The sequence below is a fragment of the Phyllostomus hastatus genome, unplaced genomic scaffold, assembly GCF_019186645.2.
Source record: "Phyllostomus hastatus isolate PE091 unplaced genomic scaffold, TTU_PhHast_1.1 phas_contig_86, whole genome shotgun sequence".
In the NCBI taxonomy this organism is placed as follows: Eukaryota; Metazoa; Chordata; class Mammalia; order Chiroptera; family Phyllostomidae; genus Phyllostomus; species Phyllostomus hastatus.
Window position 1 is genome coordinate 45,193,142 of NW_025333977.1, and position 20,147 is coordinate 45,213,288.

At 32.0% G+C, this 20,147-nt stretch overlaps 1 non-coding gene and 1 pseudogene across 1 annotated transcript; both read left to right on the forward strand.

Annotated features, from left to right (window-relative positions):
• The first annotated feature begins 6,343 nt into the window (after positions 1-6,343).
• The window catches only part of LOC123827357, a 139,468-nt pseudogene continuing 125,664 nt past the window's right edge, over positions 6,344-20,147 (forward strand).
• On the forward strand, positions 14,473-14,635 carry LOC123827648. The gene has a single exon (XR_006787302.1). It is a non-coding gene; the product is annotated as a U1 spliceosomal RNA (small nuclear RNA).

Consider the following 20,147-nt stretch of genomic DNA (forward strand, 5'->3'; position numbering starts at 1 on the left):
TTGGATATCAAACACTTGTCCAAGGTATCATTGGCAAATATGTTTTCCTATATGGTTGGTGCCCTTTCCATTTTGCTGATGTTTTCTTTAGCTGTGCAGAAACTTTTTAGTTTAATGTAGTCCCTTTTGTTTATTCTTTCCTTTATATCCCTGGCCCTAGGGGACATATTGGTAAAAATATTGCTGCATGGGATATCTAAAATTCTCCTGCCTACATTCTCCTCTAGGACTTTTATGGTGTCATGACTTGTATTTAAGTCTACTATCCATGTTGAGTTTAGTTTGGTGTATAGTGTAAGTTGGTGGTCTAGTTCCATTTTTTTGGATGTACTTGTCCAGATCTCCCAATACCATTTATTGAAGAAGCTATTTTTACCCCATTTCATTTTCTTGTCCCCTTTGTTAAATATTAACTGACCATACTGACATTGGTTTGTATCTGGGCTCTCTATTCTCTTCCATTGGTATGTTTGTCTGTTCTTATGCCAGTACCAGACTGTTTTGATTACCGTTGCCTTGTAATATGAAACCGTTTTATAAAAGCATCTTTTCCTTTTTTCTCCTTGCCTGAGAAGCCTTGTGTATTTTATTTCTATGCACATGAATGACAGTTTATTGTGTCCCAAAGGACAGGGCATTAATGATCATTTGCTTCCTGCTGTGAGGCCTGTCATAATTTTGTAGTCGGAAGAGTGATGGACGAAATAGTCAATCAGTGTGTTAATACCTGAAAATGGGTAGTTAGTCCATTTTAACCAAAATAGGTGTTTTTTCCCAAATACTTAGGTAATTTTCATTAAAAACTGCAAATTTTGATAGCATTGCAAATTGCAAGATGAAACCAGTTGAAGAAGTCATATATTTCTTTTGTGTGGCAGAGTTTTGTCTTAGCAGATGTCTTTTAGGGGAAAAAAAAGAAAGGCTACTAATCTGAAAGTCTACTTCTGCTACCAAGAATCAATAACTAAAGGACTCATCAATTTGTCATATCAATATATTAACATGGAAAACTCTATGCAGCTTACAAAAATTAAATTTAGTCTTGAACAAGTAAATAAATGGAATGCAGATTCTTTAAAAGTGGTAGTTGAAAACCAAATATTAAAAATTCTGCAGAGTTTTACACTGTGATGTCACTCAATTTTCTATTTACTGATCTATTTATTTACTCACTTTTTATGACTTGTGTTTTTTAAAGATATGCCTAAAAATGATAGCTTTAATGTTAGTATTGATAACTACATATTATATAAATATAAATATTTGAATATTTTATTAGCCATTCTATAATATAGAGCCAATAGTCAGTATACTATTAACTAGGGGAAAAAAGTTTTAAAAATGATTTTTGAGTGTTTGTACAGCACATGAACACGTGATTACAGAGGAGATTAGTAGATTAAGTTATCGAAAGTTGGTGGCTTTAAGGCTACAGATGAAAGGGCTCCACTTTCTCTCCATAAAAATTATGTTTTATTCTTATCCACATACAAACAATGCCAACTATGTAAAGTATAAACAGAATTTCTTTGAGAACACTATGGTCAAATATTCTCATCATAGAAAGTAAAACAATAATAAAAAACTATAAAAATTTTACATGTGTATACAACTATATGAAATACAAGATAATATCATTGAATATCACAAGTATATTTGAACAGTGCTGATTCACCCCTGGGGCTAGAGAAAGAGTTCTATAGCTCAAGATTTGAGTTTAGTTATTTCAAAATGTAGACTTGTTAGACTATAGTGATGATCAATGCTATTGCCAGGGAATTTTTAATGTATTTCAATAAAAATTGAGAAGATATTACATCAAATGCAATTTTACTTTTTGGAAAACAGAAACAAAACTTGTTTGCTGCCTGCTGTTTATTTTATTTTATTTTTTTTGTATGTGCCAATTTTTATACATTACAAAACAGCCAGCTGCCTTTCACAAACCCATAAACATTTTGCTATCTTATGAGATGTTTGTAATAAATGTGATTGATGATTATTTTTTTACAATTGCCTATTAGAAATATAGTGTTTTGTTATTAAATACTTAGAGATAACTCAATTCCAAGTCATGTGATTACATACTAAGAATTAATATGAGTGCCAAAAATACATGTTTAGTTTGCTATTTAAATTTACTTGTGTTTTTATTTTACATGGCATTTTTCTTATTTTACAGAAATTTTGCACTTCAGTCAATGGTAAATCTATCTGAAAATGCTGCTAGATACTCTATGGCTTGAAGCAGTAAAATGACTTAAAGCTGGACACACGTATAGTCACAACAGTAAATAGCTATAATTATATTGGAGTTTATCTAAGAAATCCTCCCAAAATTTATGTGCACCTCAAACAAAGATAGTGTAAATTGATTTTAATATTAAAAACTTTGACCTTGATATATAATTTATTGACTATTTTTCATGTTGCTGTTATATTCTAAAATCTAAAATTAAGGTAATATTGATAAAAATTTACTATAATTTCAAACCAGAACTTTTTTCTTAAGATTTAAAAAAGACTTGGCTTAATGTAGTAAAAGATAATGAATAAGAATATAAAAATAAAGTCTTATTTTAAGGTCATTTAAAATTGGGATGGTCTACTGCAGACTATAATTAAAATAGGCTGCTGAGGCATCCTTAAATGATCCTGAAAACAGAATTTGGTTTATGTCCAAGCATACACTGTAAATTGGACTTAAAAAGAGAACAAATGAAGGCAAATTGCAAACTTCTCTAGTTTTAGGTGATGAAGAAAGGAAACCCATATTTATCCAAGCATTTGCTAAAGTCTAATTTTACCATTTAAGTCTATAAGGTATCTTAACATTTTTTTCTCCCTTCAATTTTCTTTAAAAAAGAAACTTACTGATCTAAGCCATTGTTAAACCAAACAGTAATGTTTAAATTTCCCTTCAAGTCCACTCCTTTGGAATTTCATATACCTGGCATAATAGGGAAGTCTGGAAATGCCTTCCTTTTTAGGTTTGTGTTCCAACCCAGAATCCACATTGGGAGGCTGAGAAAGGAGGCATAAAGCAGGAGACTGGCCAGACCACAGTCTCTGCAGGAGTCTTCTGTGGCTGATTCTGATTCATTCTCTTTCAGCAGGTGTGGACTGGGTTCAGAGTCCATAGCTACAGGTAGTAAGATGTTTTTTGCTTTATTGAGCTATAATTGACATATAAAATTATATAAACTTAAATTGTACAATGTGGTGATTTAATATATGTATATACTGTAATTTGTTTTTACCATAGTAAAGTCAGTTAACACATCCTTTACCTCACATAATTACCATTTTGTTATTGCTTTGATGAGAAGATTAAAGTTCTCCTTTTAGTGCTACTTTCAAGTACATAATGCAGCATGGCAGAGTAAGTTTCATTCCCCCGTAGTTTCAACTGTTTTGTAAATTTTTTTACATTACTAAGAAGGAAGGTCAGCAGCAACAGCAGATATTCGAAGGATGTCACATTAAATACCTTTGTACTTTTTTTAGTAACACAGGATTGTACCCTTCATTTTTATATTTACTGAGAGGATGCCTTAATAAACTATCATGAAAAAATAGCTAGCAGTTAGTTCATATGTCTTTCATCCACTATAAACATTTATTCAAAATAATGTAATGCTAAAGTGCATTGATTCAGCTTGGATTTGAAGCCCATTCTGCTGGTAAGGAACTATGTGACTACCCTAAGTTATGTAACCTCTCTAGGAATCAGTATCCTCATTAATAATTTAGTAGAACCTACATTAGAGGGTAGTTTTGAAGATTAAAGTAGAAAAACATATCTAGAATGTTAAACAGTATCTCTTAAACAATAAGTATGCTTAAACATATCGTATGCTTAAACAATATGCATTTGCTATTGATAATATTATAATTAATTCAGTCATCCATTCATTCACTGAAGCTATTCAACTTTCTGTCATTTTATTAATCAAATTATTTGGGTACTAATCTAAACACTATAAAGAATTCTGCAATGTATATGCAGGATGGTTTATGTCACTGAAGAATCAACTTTCTGGCAGAAGAGTTAATACAGATGCCAATCTGTAACATATGATTAATATTGAGTGTGTACAGAGTAATAAAAATAAATGGAATAGGTACAATTTATTATGTCATAATGTCAGGCACTATGCTAGACACTCCACATAAATTGTTGCATTAATCCAGCTCCTGGATACAGAGAAAAAGATAAATTTAGTGCAATAAATAATGAGTAAGATAAGTAATGAAGGACTGGGTGAATAAGAATTTAAAAAGAACAGAGAAAATCACTCTATTTGAAGAGTGGATCTACTGCAGCACATAGACTGGGACAGGGAAACACCAAATGGTTCTGTGTGGTGAGAAAATAGTGCATGAGGAAAAAAGTGCTGTGCCTTTACCTCTGGGGCATAGAATCATGTAAAGAAGACACCAGTGTATCATTAATCACAATTGTATTAACATAATAGAAAATATAACACCTAATAGATTTTTAATGTTCAAGAGTATAGATATTTTATAGAACATTGATTATAAATATTTCCTGCTAAACTAGGTAGTGGAAAGGTTGCTAATACTTTTATCATTTTTATAATAGTCTATTTTCAAAAGTTGTGTTTGATTATTGTCATGAGACAATTCTACATGAATATCAGATATTTCTGCATTGTCCGGGTACTCTGATGAAAGGCATTTAGAGTTAATTTAAGAATATATGTACAAGTTCCACTTATAGGTAAGATCATATGGTATTTGTCCCTCACCGCCTGGCTTATTTCACTTAGCATAATGCTCTCCAGTTCCGTTCATGCTGTTGTAAAGGGTAGAAGCTCCTTTCTTTCTGCTGTGTGGCATTCTACTGTGTAAGTATGCCACAGTTTTTTGATCCCCTCATTTACTGATGGGCACTTAGATTGCTTCCAGCACTTGGCTATTATAAATTGTGCTCCTATGAACTTGGGGTACATAGGTTTTTTTGAATTGGTGTTTCAGGATTCTTAGAATATAATCCCAGCAGTGGTGTTGCTGGGTCAAAAGGCAGTTCCATTTTTAGATTTTTGAGGAAATTCCATACTATTTTTCACAATGGCTGCAGCAGTCTGTAGTCCCATCAACAGTGTACTAGGGTTCCCTTTTCTCCACAGCCTGGTCAGCACTTGTTGTTTGTGTATTTGTTTATGATGGCCATTCTCACCAGTGTGAAGTGTTATCTCACTGTGGTTTTAATTTGCATCTATCTGATCAACAAAACAAACAAGCAAGCAAATACAACCAGAGACATTGAAATAAAGAACAAACTGACAGTAACAAGAGAGGTGTGGGGAGAAGGGTAATGGGGACAAATAGGGGAAGGGCCATCAAGGAGCATGTATAAAGGACACATGGACAAAGCCAAAAGTGGTAGGTTCGAGGGTAGGAGGTAGGTGTGGGTGGGGCGATAGGCATGGTTGGGTGAAAATGGAGATAACTGTACTTGAACAATAAAAACAATTTTTAAAAAGTCTTAACAACACAGAAGAAATAATATTTATACAAAGAGATGTTTTAGGATAGTAAAGCTTAGAGATATCTACTTTCACAGGCAAGATCTTTTCCTTCTCTTCAAAAATATCTGCTTATATTCCAGAATAAAGATAATTTTTTTTTCCTCCAGGGGAGTGGTTGGACAAATCACTAGCAGTCTTAATTGAAATGAATTTCCTGATTTTAGGTTCCTTTACTGTAATGCACCCCATTGCATGTTAAAGTACCTCCTGGCCACTAACACATCGTCCTGTGGAAACTGGGGCTTAAGGAATAGACACAAATGTTGTTCTGGCAGGTCCTTTCCTTTCAGTAACAGATTGTTTTTGTTGCTGACCCATGGCTTTGTGATTTTATACATATATATGTACGTGTATGTATGTGTATACACATGTATATATATTAGCTTGCCATACATTTTTATATACATATAATGTAAGTGTACATACTGAATATAATATATGATGTGTATATTAAAATATGTACACACATGGTATGTACACATAATATATATCTTATACTAACTTGTTAGCTTGTAAGTAGGATACATTTTCAGATATTTCAGTTTCTGATCCTAACTGTTCTAGAGGCAGAAACTTGCTGTATTATATATTCTGTAAGTCCATTTTATTTCTTTCCCAGAGCTCAACTAATTTACATTTTCTATCCTCTGGCAGATAGATGTGTCCACATAACAGAGTATTAACCAATGAAAGAAAAGCAGAAAATGCTATACCAGTTCTAGCTAATAGCAGCTGTCTTCTCCATGTATTATCTTTTGTTTCATGGAGACCCTGAAGTTATGCTGAAGATGGAAGCAGCTCCAAATAGAAGGGACGTGTGTCCTGACCACCTGTGTGAAGTGGATCCTACTGCCTCTGGCAAACATAGTAGACGGTGGTACAGTCAAGCAGTAAGTGCTAAGCCACTAAAGTCTTAGGACTGCTTATTGTAGAAGTTGGCATTTTGCTTTTAAGGTTTGCTTTTAAAAATCTCATTGGTCTCCTTTGGAGAACACTAGGGAACAGGTTTATTATTCTGTCAACTGGTAAGTGAAGAGAAAGAGATGTACATGTATGCTACCTTCATGTACTTTAGGATAACTAGATAATTAATGAAAAATGTTATTCTTTTATGGAATTTACTAATTATAGATTTAGAATTATAGCTTAATGATGTTAATGAGTTACAGTTAAAGGATATTGCAATAGTTTAAAAATAGTCCTCATGCTTGGCAATAAATTTTGACATATTCATGGGGAATAAAATAACAGATTACCACCAAAGTGAGCTTATTTTCCTATTAACTAGAAATGAATAGTAAAGAAGATTTCTAATTGGGCATTAAAGCCTTCTATTAGACACATTTTTTTCCCTAAAGGTATTGGGTTGGCCAAAAAGTTTTTTTTTCCCCCTGTAAGATGACTCTAGTAATCCTTAGTTGTCTTTAACTTAATTTGAAACAATTTTGTTGATTGTATTGTGACAGCTGTCACATTAGCGTGCATTAAAAAAACTATCAATATTGGTGAATTTTTGTGTAGTTATTTTAATATTGAAGATGGAAATATATGCAACATTTTTGGCATATTATGCTTTATTATTTCAAGAAAGGTAAAAACAATTAAACACACAAAAAAGATTTGTGCAGTGTATGAAGAAGTTGCTGTGACTGATCGAATGTATCAGAAATGGTTTGCAAAGTTTTGTGCTGGAGATTTCTCACTGGATGATGCTTCATGGATGGGTAGACCTGTTAAAGTTTATAGTGATCAAGTTGAGACATTAATTGAGAACAATCAATGTTATACCAGGCACGAGATAGCCAACATACTCAAAATATCCAAATCAATAAAGTTATTTGTGAAAATGAAAAATGTATCTTTTATTTTATGGAAAAAACATACGAACTTTTTAACCAATGCAATATGTAAAAAGCATATAAGAATTCCTTAACATGAAATTTAGGAAACCATGACAAATAAGAATTTGATATAAATCAGAATAAAACATTAATGAAAGTGTTTAAAAAATAAACTAAATACATGAAATAAAGGACATGAAGAAAAAAACCAAACATGCAAAATGAAACAGAAGGAAGGGATTAATAAAGGTAAAAGTACAAGTTATTAATAGAAAACAGATAAAATATAGAATCAAGAAATTGAAAGTTTTATGAAGTAACTGAAAAGATAAACTGGTTAACACAAACAAAAATACAAATTAATAGAGAAAGCACAATTATATACAATTAGAAGTGAAAGAGTGCTAATAACAATAAAAACTTAGAAATCTAAAAAAGACAAGGAGTCTTTTTTATATATTTATATATAATTTATATATATTTATATATGATAATTTATATATATATTTATATATAGGGAATCTGCCCAATATATATAAATATATCAAAATACACACTCAAACACACACATGCATATACATATGTGTGGATATATATACATTATATGGTACATAGGACATAAATGTATATATGATGTTTCAGGAATACAAGGTATGGAGAAATAACTATATAATATATATTATTTGAGTTAAAAAGAAAATTGTATTTTACATATAGAAAAGAAATGATATAATTCAACACCTATTTGTCTTTAAAAGTATCAATAAATTCAGAAATAATAAATACTTTAAAATACTGAATGTAATATTTCAGAAACATATATATCAGTCCCCAATATCAGCATCTTATTTAATGAGAAAACAAGACGCTTCTTTACTAAAATTACACAATATAAGTTACCACTCTTTAGACTATTACCTGAATTACTTGCCAATATATTTAAAGAAGAGAAGTTATTTAGAGATGTGGAGACTGAAAGTGATTAAAATGACCTCTAGCTATAAATGATATGACAATATCTGAAACCTGTAACAGAAACAAATCCAAGAAAACATAGTATAAAATTGATAACATTTGTTTAAGTAGTTATATAAGCAATAGCCAATTTGAAGATCAGACTACTTTATTGTAACAAAAAAAACAAAACAAAACAAAACTAAACACCAAAGAAAAGAAGGAAATCTTCTAAGACTGCAAAAAGCCTGATTTTTAAAGAAAAAAGTTAAATCTGATACTTAACTTTTCTCTTTTGACAGAATGGGTCCATAGACTTTGAGAATAAAGAATTGCAACTATAGAGTTATATACAACTATATTATCAGAAAATTTCAAAAAATGAAAATAACAGAGCTAGGTTTTTTAAAACCTTATCTCTTTTACTGTTTAACAGACTTATTAGTAAAATAGAAAAACACAGCTCTCATATGGCTATGATGTCACAGCTATGAAGAATATAGCTCTGGCTAGGTGGCTCCATTGATTGGAGCATTGTCCCATGCATCAAAATGTTGTAGGATCAATCTCCAGTCAGAGAACATACCCGGGTCTTGTGTTTGATGTTTCTCTCTCACATTGAAGTTTCTCTCGTTCTCTCTCCCTTTAGCTCTTTTTCTCCCTTCCTCATGCCCTTCTTCTCTCTTTATAAACAATGAACACATCCTTGGGTGAGGATTAAAAAAAGAATATTACATATTTCAAAAAGAAAGTATTTTAATATGTCCAGAGATTTTTTTGATAATTGCCACAAATAAAACTTTTCACATATTTAAAAGTAGAGATTATACAGACCATACTCAATAATTAAAATCCGCCCAATATATGAGATTTAACAAAAACAAAAAAATATCTTACCCATGTCAAAGGTAAGAAACACTGTTGATAAAATCTTTCATTAGAGAGGAAGTAAAACTAAAAATGCAATGAAAAGATTTATAAAGGTAAAAATTTTTGGAACTTGATACAAGCTTTAACTAGAATATTTATTATCTTTCTTTACTATTAAAGAAAATGATTGAAAGTGACTAATCTATATATTAAAATAAATATATATTGTTCATAAAAAGATATGAAACTGAGCAGCGAAGTAATCCAAAGAAAATTAGGTGTAGAGAATCAGTAAATATAGCAAACTTATTTAAAAAATTAGATGGCATAAATAAAACATTAAATTATTCAAAAACCCCATTTCAGGAAAAGAGAGGCAACTAAATTATACCTTTGAATTGAGATTGATTAAATAATTACAACTACTAAAATTTTCTAAGAGAATTATAGGAGAGCCATAAAAAATAATAGTACCAATGTGAGCCTATGGCTCCATATTCTAAAACCTCAAACATATAGAGTATTTAATAGGCAACACAAATGATGAAAACTTACCTAAGAAGAAAAAAAAACTTTGTTAGAGAAATTACCTATGAAAATTTTAGAAGGGCAATTGAAGATTCCCAATTTAAAGGTTAAATACCAAGACTAGGTATAAAATATGAAGGGAAACCCACAACTCATTTAATAAATCCAGTATTTTCTTTATATAAATACAAAAAAGAACAAGAGCAATAACAAAAAAAAACTACTGTAGACCTGTCTCATTCATGCAGGCAAAGCAATTCTAAATAAAGTGCTGAGAAACCAAAACTTAAAATGATAAAATAAATATGCACTGGGGTCATTAGTATTTATATCAGGAAATGCAAGATCTTTAAATATTGGGAAAATCTTTCCGCTTACCATAATCTATGACATCATTCAATCAATGGAGAAAACCCATTTGACTAATATCAATATGTTATAAAGTCATTTGATAAACCCAGCGGACATCCAAATAAAAATTACTAGTAAAGAAGGCACAGGAGGCAACTATTTAAATATCATAGAGACTGCCAAAACCACCAACAAATTAACAGATGACTGTTTTCTCCCATATTATTCAATATTGTTTATAAGTTTTAGTAAGTACAATATAACAAGAAAATAAAATACTCATTGGAAATATTGAGTCTAGAAGTCTATATGGAAACTTGATTTGTGATAAAACAGATATTTCAATTTGGTGGAAAATAGGTGATTTATTTATTCAATGGTAATGATAGAACTGACTATCCATCTGGAATGAAAAATGAACCTAGAAATTAGAAAGAATCAGGGAATCTGAATAGACAGATTACAACTGGGGAAAGTAAAGCAGTACTTGAAGGAGTTCCAACAAACGATACCCTGGACTGGATAGATTTACAGGAAAAATTTACCAAACAATCAAAGAAGAACTAACACTTATCCTTCTCGAACTGTTTCAAAATATTCAAGAGGAAGAAAGATTCCCAGTTCATTTTATGAAGCCAGCATTAACCTAATTCCAAAACCAGATAAAGACACTATAAAGAAAGAAAATTATAGGTCAATATCCCTGATGAACATAGATGCTAAAATCCTCAACAAAATATTAGCAAACCACTCCATCAATATATTAAAAAGATCATACATCATGATCAAGAGAGATTTATTCCAGGGATGCAAGGTTGGAACAATATGTGCAAGTAAAATTAACATAATATACTACATAAATAAAATGGAGGATAAAAATCATATGATCATATGAATAGTTGCATAAAAGGATTTGATGAAATCCGGTACCCATTTATGATAAAAATTCTCAAGAAAGTTGAGAATTTAAAGGAAACATACCTCAACATAATAAAGGCCATATGTGACAAACCCACAGCCAATGACATAATCAACGGGCAAAAATTAAAAGTGTTTCCCTTAAGATTGGGAATAAGACAGGAAGGTTCACTTTTCCTCCTCTTATTAAACATAACTGGAAGTTCTAGCTACAGCAATCAGTAAAGAAGAAGAAATGCCCTGATCAGGTGACTTGGTTGGAGCATTGTCCCACATACCAAAAGTTTGCAGGTTGAATCCATGATCAGGGCACACACTTAAGTTGAGGGGTTGATCCTCAGTTGGGACTCATATGGGAGGCAACTGATAATTTTTTTCTCATATCAATGTTTCTCTATCTTTCTCCTTTTTCTCTCTCTAAAATCAATAAATATATCTCCAGGTGAAGACTTCAAAAAGAAGAAGGAGGAGGAACAGGAGAAGAAAGATGAGAAGGAGAAGGAAGAGGAGGAGAAGAAGATCTAAAAGGCATCAAAATTGTAAAGGAAGAAGTAAAACTGTAATTATTTGCAGATAACATGATAGTTATATAAAGAACCCTAAAGATGCTACCAAAAACTACTACAACTGAAAAATGAATTCAATAAAATAGTAGGATACAAAATTAATATTCAGAAATCAGTGAAATTTTATAATTCAATAATGAACTATCACAATGAGAAACTAAGAAAACAGCCACACTTACAATTGCAAGATAAAATAAGGTACCTAGGAATAAATTTAACCAAGGAGATAAAAGACTTGTACTAAAAAATTACACAATACCGAAGAAAGGAATTGAGAAGATACAAATAAGTGGAAACATATACCATATCCATGGATAGAAAGAATTAACATCATTAAAATATCCATATTACCCAAAGCAAGCTATAGATTCAACTCAATTCCTAAAGAAAGAATAATGGTGTACTTCAAAGAACTAGAACAAATATTTGAAAACTTATATGGAACTACAAAAGACCCTGGATAGCCACAATAATCTTGAGAAAGAAGAACAAATTTGAAGAAATCTCACCACATTGCATCAAACTATAAGTTCATGGTAATCAAAACAGCATGGTACTGACATAAAAAGAAACATATAAAGCAATAGAACAGCACAGAGGGCTAAAGAAATAAACCCATGCTTTTATATCAATTAATATTTGACAAAGAAAACAAGAACATACAGTGGGGTAAAGATAGTCTATACAATAAATTATGTTGAGAAAATTGGACAGATAGTGCAAAAAAAATAGACAACCTTCTTACACTACACAAAGAAAAAACTCAATGTGGATTAAAAACTTAAATGTTAGACATGAAACCATAAAAATCCTAGAAGAAAACACAGGCATAAAATATCAGATATTTCTCATAACAATATTTTTTTGATATATCTCCTTGGGCAAGGGAAACAAAAAAATAAATGGGACTACATTAAACTAAAAAGTTTTTGCACAGCAAAGGAAACCAACAATGAAATGAAAAGACAGCCCATTGAATCGGAGGGCATATTCTCCAATGATACATCTGATAAGTGATTAATATACAAATTTTATAAAAAACTTAAGCAACTGAAAACCTCCAAAAAATCCAATTAAAAAATTAGCAAGGGACTTGAATACACACTTCTTAAAAGAGGACATACAGATGGCCCATAGACATATGAAAAGATGTTCAGTGTCACTAATCATCAGACAATGCAAATTAAAACCACAATAAGATACCACCTCACATTGGTCAGAACAGATCAACAAACAAGTGTTGGTGAGGATGTGGAGAAAAGGGAAACCTCATGCATTATTGATGGGATTGCAGATTGGTGCAGCCACAGTAGAAAGTATTATGGAATTACATCAAAAAATTAAAAATGGAACTACCTTAAGACCCAGTGATTCCACTTCTGGGAATATATTCAAAGAAATCCAAATCATTAATTCAAAAGAATATGTGCACCCCTGTGTTCATTGTACTATTATTTACAACAGCCAACGTTTGGAAGCAGCTCAAGTGACCATCAGTAGATGAGTGGGGTGAAAAAGCCGTGGTATGTTTACACTATGAAACACTACTCTGCTGTAAAAAGAAGGACTTTTACCTCTTGCAGCAGCATGGATGGACCTGGAAAATATTATGCTGCATGAAATAAGCCAGTCAGAGAAAGACAAATACCACATGATTTCACTTACAGGTGGAATGTGATGAACAAACTAAACTAACATACCGAATAGAAACAGACTCATAGATTCAGAGAACAGACTGACAGCTGCCAGAGGATAGGGGGTTTGGGAGTGAAAAAAAGTGAAGGGATTAAGGAGAAAAAACAACCTGGTAGAAACAGACAACAGTATGGTGATTACCAGAGGGAAAGGGGAGGGGAGGAAGTATGAGAGGGTGAAGGGGGATAAATGATGATGGAAGGAGACTTGACTTGGGGTGGTGAACACACAATACAGATTATGCATTATAGAATTGTACCTCTGAAACCTATATAATCTTATTGTCCAATGTCACCCCAATAAATTCAGTAAAAATTAATAAAAAAGTATAATGAATACATAGACCAAAATTTAAATACAGAAATAATTTTTTTAGAAAAATAGAGGATATCAGAGAAAATCATGAAATGATTCTCTATTCATCTGTTAGCAACTAAATCTAATTATAGTTATAAAATTGTATCATTTTATGTAGTTCCTATCAAGAAAATTAAATCAAGTGATAACACCTGCTGGTTGCAATGATGTAGTATTCTCATTCATTGCTGATGAAAACACATTTTTTTTCATAATCAGGGGAGCTTGCAGCTTTTTTTAATTACGGGAGGGGGAAAGTACACAAGCCTAAGCAAAAATCCTGCTTGTGAAAATTTTAGGAACACAAAGGTTCTGTTAGAAAGGAGAATAGAAACTGAAAACTTGAAGAACCAGAAGTGGATAACCCTTTCCAAAAAGTGACTGGAGAAATGATTCCCTGGTCCAAATAGTCAGGAACAGATAGCTAGGTATTTCCAGGAGAAAAGCATACGATTATCAAATTTTGATGCCATTATCCTTTACATAACAATACATCATCATTAAACATCATTTGTAGTTAAATTTCCCATCTACGTCATTCTACAGTGAAAGAATGTTCCTCTAAGTCCACATAAGCCTGTTGTACAATCAGAATTTGATTGTATTTCTTGTATTTCTTTCCTTGTATTTCTTTCAGGCATTTTTAGCAGGAGTTAAAAGTCTTGTTATCTAGACCAAGGGGAAACTGACAAAATAGTGATTCTTAAATCCTCAAGCAAAAGCCCATATCCTGATATAATAAAATCAGGAAGATAAATTATATATTTTGCGGCTTTTAGCTGTGCAGATTCTTCACCATCATCTTAACCACTGAAATCATCTTTTAAAATACAATACATAGTTACCTGGCAGGGGACATACCATGATCACAAAGGTGGTTTTCCCAGGGCAAGGCTTATCCATTGCACTTCAGATGTGCTGACCCCTGTGATTTCCCCAAATGTGGAAAACTTGAGACATACTTTGTGATCACAGGGGACTGCATTCGTGCTCTCCCCTGTGAAAAAAATTCATCACAAGTCCTTTGCCCATTTTTTAATTGGGTTGCTTGTCTTCTTAGAGTGGAGTTGTGTGAGTTCTTTATATATTTTGGAGATTAAACCCTTGTCTGTGGCACCATTGGCAAATATGTTTGCCCATATGTTTGGTTGGTTCTCTTTTTATTTTAATTCTATTTTCTTTAGCTGTGCAGAAACTTTTTATTTTGATGAGATCCCATTTGTTTATTCTTTCCTTTATGTCCTGTGGGCTGGGGTAGGGGGAAAAGGCAGAAAACTATACTTGAATAATAATTAAAATAAAAGTAAATAAATAAAATAAAAATAAATAAATAGAATCTTTTAAAAAAGATGAAAAAAGTCAGGTATAGTAAAAAAATACAGTAGAGCCTTTTCTTCCTTCTTTTCTGTGTTCACTTTCTAACTTCTAGTCTAAATCTCTTGTCTGAGCTCCATAACAATTTGTCCAACATTTTATGGCATCATTGTTGGATGTACAAATTCCAGTACACCAAAAGCCCAATGATCTCCCACCCCTTATCCACTCCCACATTTTGCCTTTCTCTAGTTTCCCAGTTTCAGGGTATGGCATTGCTAGTTGAACAAGCTAGAAAATGAGGAGCTATCTTTGACACACCTTCAGGTTCGATTCATCAATGGTTCTTTTGAAATTTTCACTTAAACATCTCTCAAATTAATCTACTTCCACTCCATTTGCTCTTTCAGCACAGTACATTTACTCATATTACCAACACCTCTGCCTGAACTGTTGTAACAGCCAGCTAGCCAGCGTCCTCTTAGTTTCAGAATTCCCAACCTCAATATAATCTCCATCCTATAACTTAAATAATCCTTCAGTAAGAATCACCTCTGCAATAAAATATTTCAGTAATTTTCTCTTAGAATAAAGACCCAAATGTTTCAATGGCCAACAGGATTCTACGTACACTGACCCTCAACTCCTTGGTCTCAGCTTACGATGCTCTTTGACTTTTCTCTCTGTATTTCAGACATGTTTCTGCCTCTTCTGCTGATTTTGCTGCCTCCTGTTTCAAGAAGACCATTGTTCCCTTTCTCAGGAACATTTCCTAACCCCTTCCTTCATCAAATGTACCTAGTATCTTCTGTTCACAAGTAGATCTCAGCTGAGATTAGACTTCTCTGTGTTTACAGTCCAGCACATTTTATAGTTTGTATCCCTGTCTGAATGATTACTTAGTATTGTCACCTTCACTCCCACAAACTCTTAGTTCTATGAAGGCAAAGTCTACATCTCTTTTAAACTACTTTATTTTTTGTCCCCCACGCAGGACCCAACACAAAGGTGATGCTCTGTACATATCTACCGCACAAACAGTTTGGCTGTGGTCTTTCTAAATGTGACATCCCATAATTCTCTCCTACTTTCATCCTTAGGTAATTAATCTTGGTTTTAGTCATCTTGATAATTTTGCTGTATTCTCCATATTATCAGTATTTATACTATAATCTTCATTCATTCTCTGTTTTGTGGTTTTATGATTTATGATATTATATTTTAAGATTCTAAATTAAGGTTTTTTTTCCTATAAACATGGTTATATTTAAGGTTTCTATAAAGTAGGCTGTATATAGTCTCTATAATGAAATACAAAGGTGAGCAAATGTGATATATACAGGAAGTAGAAAATGAGTAGGAATTTATATTGAAGAAATATGGACAAATGACTATAGGCTATATTTATGGGCTTGAAGTTCCTGGGGGAAGTTTTGTATCTTAACTATGTCTGTATAATTTACAACACTCAGGACAGGGGCTTGCACTTATTGGGCAGTCAATCATATATAATGAATTAAATGTTTCATTAAAAAACTTTTGTAAGAAATTAGCATTTGCTATATAAACATTGCATGTTGAGATAATTATTTTGTCCCATTTAAATTATCACACAAATAAGGTTCAAATAAGAACCTTCATATATGAATACTATAAATAACACATTTATGTAGCAATATATATTTTCTTCAAGATTAATTTAAATGTGAATAAATTTGTCCCTATTAAAAATAAGTCAATTTAGACTTAACATATTAACTTGAGAAAGCATCAGATCAAATTTACTAGGTTCATTAAGCTGAGAGAATTTAATTTCAGAAATTTGTACTTCTTACTAATAGTTTCTAAGAGTAATATTTAGCAGCTTGTCAAATATGTGCTTATTTATCATGTAAATTGATATTAGATATTAGAACAAGCAACTAGTTTTAAGTATTTATTTTTGCAGACTCATAAAGTGTTTATAATCTAAAATTTTAATAAAGTAGTACACTACTAAACATTTTAGATGAGATTGGCCACATTCAGGGTGGTATGGCAGTAGACATATACCACTAAGCATTTTAATAAAGTAGTACATTATTTGCCTGAGACAAAGTTGCTTCATCTATAATAGGGATTAATGTTACTTCTCTTTAGCTTCAACTATACAAAAATCTCAGACTATCTCTGAGTTACTCTACTCATTAACATTCTTGATTCACCAGCTGTGTCTTGATTGGGTGGATTGGTACTGGATGGTATTACTAAGAGCGAAGCTAAAAATATTTATTAATATTGATATCTCACATAAGAACACACTGAAATATTTTTAAAACAGCTTAAATTTTGTGACATATGCAGTAAATGCAGTGGAAATTATTCTCATTTGGAAATTTTCCAGGAGTATCTTGATGTGCTTTAAAGTAAATCTGAGATTGCAAAGAATTCAAGTAGCATGCAAATGGCAACTATATTTATTTAAAAAATAAAAAAAACCACAGATATAAAGCTGCAAAACCTTTACTGTCTGTCACAATAACAAAAAAAAACACAGGTAAATAGTAAGTTTCAATCACAACATTCAGATTTTAACCTTACATCTTTCAGTTGTTATTTTGTTTACAGAAAGCCTGAGTCTGGTGAGACTTCCCTGTCTTAATAAAAAGCATTCATTCTGACTTTTCATTGATGTTGCTTCCTTTTTATTCACTCCTTCTTTGATTAGTCATTCTCTTTCTAAAATAACTAGAATTCACTGCCTACTGAATATAAATCCTTTTTTATTTACAAGGCTTGAATAATGTGTGTGTGGGGAGGGGTGGTTTTAAAAGTTTGAAAATATGTACTTCGTGGTTTTTATGTAATAGTCCTCATATTGCTCAGTGAAAATTTTACATCATAAGAAAAATTTCAGGATTTAGGTATCATCTAAATTCTTATGTGCTGACTTGTTTTTGACAGTTTTCAGAATATACTAGAACATGCCTAGTACACAGTTTTGGTGAAATGCATATACGGGTGCTGTATTGTGAATCAGTTCTGTACACACAGTCACCACTAGGACACTCAAATTATTTCAGAGTTTTCTGGAAAAAATGTAATAAAGTGGGAAAAGCACAATCCTAGACTAAGAAAGACCTGAGTTTGGATCCAAGCTCAACTGCTTAATAGTTATGTAAGTTTAGATTTGTCATTTATCTGCCTGAGATAGAGGTGCCTCATCTATAAAATGGAGATTAATGCTACCTTTCTTCAGTCTTAATAATACATATAAAGAGTCAAGTATATAGTCAGGAATCAATATTTAGCTATTATTTATCAACTGAAAACAAAGGCCAATTTTGTGTGTGGGGGTTTTGAATGATTGTTACAGTGATTACAAGACTGCTCATATATTACCACAACCCTCTCATCATGGACTATCAGGAATCTTTACTGATTCATGTCCATGGTTACCACTTTGGATTTAGTTTATTATGTATAGGTATATGATATATATGTTTATTTAACAGCCACCAATCTCTTATTTTTTCTTTTACTCAGCTAGAGAAAGAACGATACTGCTTCTTTAAATAGTATAAAAACCTACACATTGACGTAACAGTTTTGTTTTGTTTTGGTTTTGACTGGTGAAATGACCTATGAGAATGTCAAAGAGCCTGCCATAGAACTCAGTATTTATACTTTCAGAATATTTTCAAGTTCTAATACATCTTTTATATCACTTCAAACACATCTTTTAAATCAATTATTCTTGAACATTTTCTTTTTTGGACCCTTCATACTATTTCTACTCCCTACAATTACCTTGCAATATTACTATTTTAGAGGAAAATATATTTGCATTGACATAAACAATTGTTCGATACTTCTTATGCAAAACTTCTACTTGATATTAGGCTAGAGCATAAGATTTTAGAAGTAGAGAGTTTATTGGAATTATGAAAGGTCAATGGATTTTAATCACATGTACATGAACTACTCCCAGGTAAGATTAATCTTTTTGGTGAGTTTATTAGAAATTTATGGAATTATAGCCCTGGCTGGTATGGCTCAATGGACTGAGTGCCAGCCTGTGAACCAAAGGGTAGCAGGTTTGATTCCCAGTCTAAGGCACATGCCTGGGTTGTGGCCAGGGCCCCAGTAGGGAGTGTGTGAGAGGCAACCACACATTGATGTTTCTCTCCCTTTCTTTCTCCCTCCCTTCCTGTCTCTAAAAATAAATAAATAAAATAAAATAAAATAAAATAAAAAGAATTTTATGGACATACAGCCAAGCCCTGAGACATGTGGAATTTGGTAAGTTTCCTGTCTTCCACAATATGAAGCATTATACTCTCTAACTCTATCCAGTATCTTGAGTCGTACTTTATTAAGAAAATCTTATAGGATTTAACTTGAGGAAAAAAATTGATAAAGACAAGCTACATAGAACAGTTAGTGGTAACAATATTTAATTTCAAACACATTTCTCATAACTGCCTGTTGTAGTTCCTGGCATACAGAAGGTGTTAATGTGAATAGTTACATTTATGTTGGTAACAACTTACCACCACATGGCTTCCTGCTCCACCATGAGCCACTGGCTACTCAAAGGTCATAACTTAAACTTTTTTTCCGAAGACAATAATTTATAAAGTCAGATGCACAAATTTTGAATGTAACAAATATCTACAAGAATTTGTTTCTATAATTATTAAAATATATGTTGTAATAAGGAAATATGAAATACCCAGAATGTGTTGGATGTTCTAACACATAGCTAGTGAAAGATATATGTATGTATTTATATAACAAACTAGATCGACAGACTTGCTTGACCATAGCCAGTTAGGGAAAGAAAATCTACTATTAGTCAGTAACTTTTTTAAGCATAAATACATACAGTTCAAAAAATCACTGTGTAGTTAATTAGAACAGAACCATCAGACTTGGAAGATTCCCAGTATTCTATGATGGATATACACAACAATAACAATATAAACACAGCTTCAGTGAAGAGAACAAAAGGAGCCCTCAAGGTTGGGCTGAGTACAGATTATACTTATATTTCTAGTTGAATGCTGATGAGAATTAGAAGGCAAAGTCAGAAAGATAGGCTGACATATCTTCCTTTTATTTATATTTTGTAAAAATTAATGGTTCTGAAACCATATAAATTCACATTAACAATTTAATTAAACCCTACAGTTCATTTCCCAATCTTATGCAGCAGC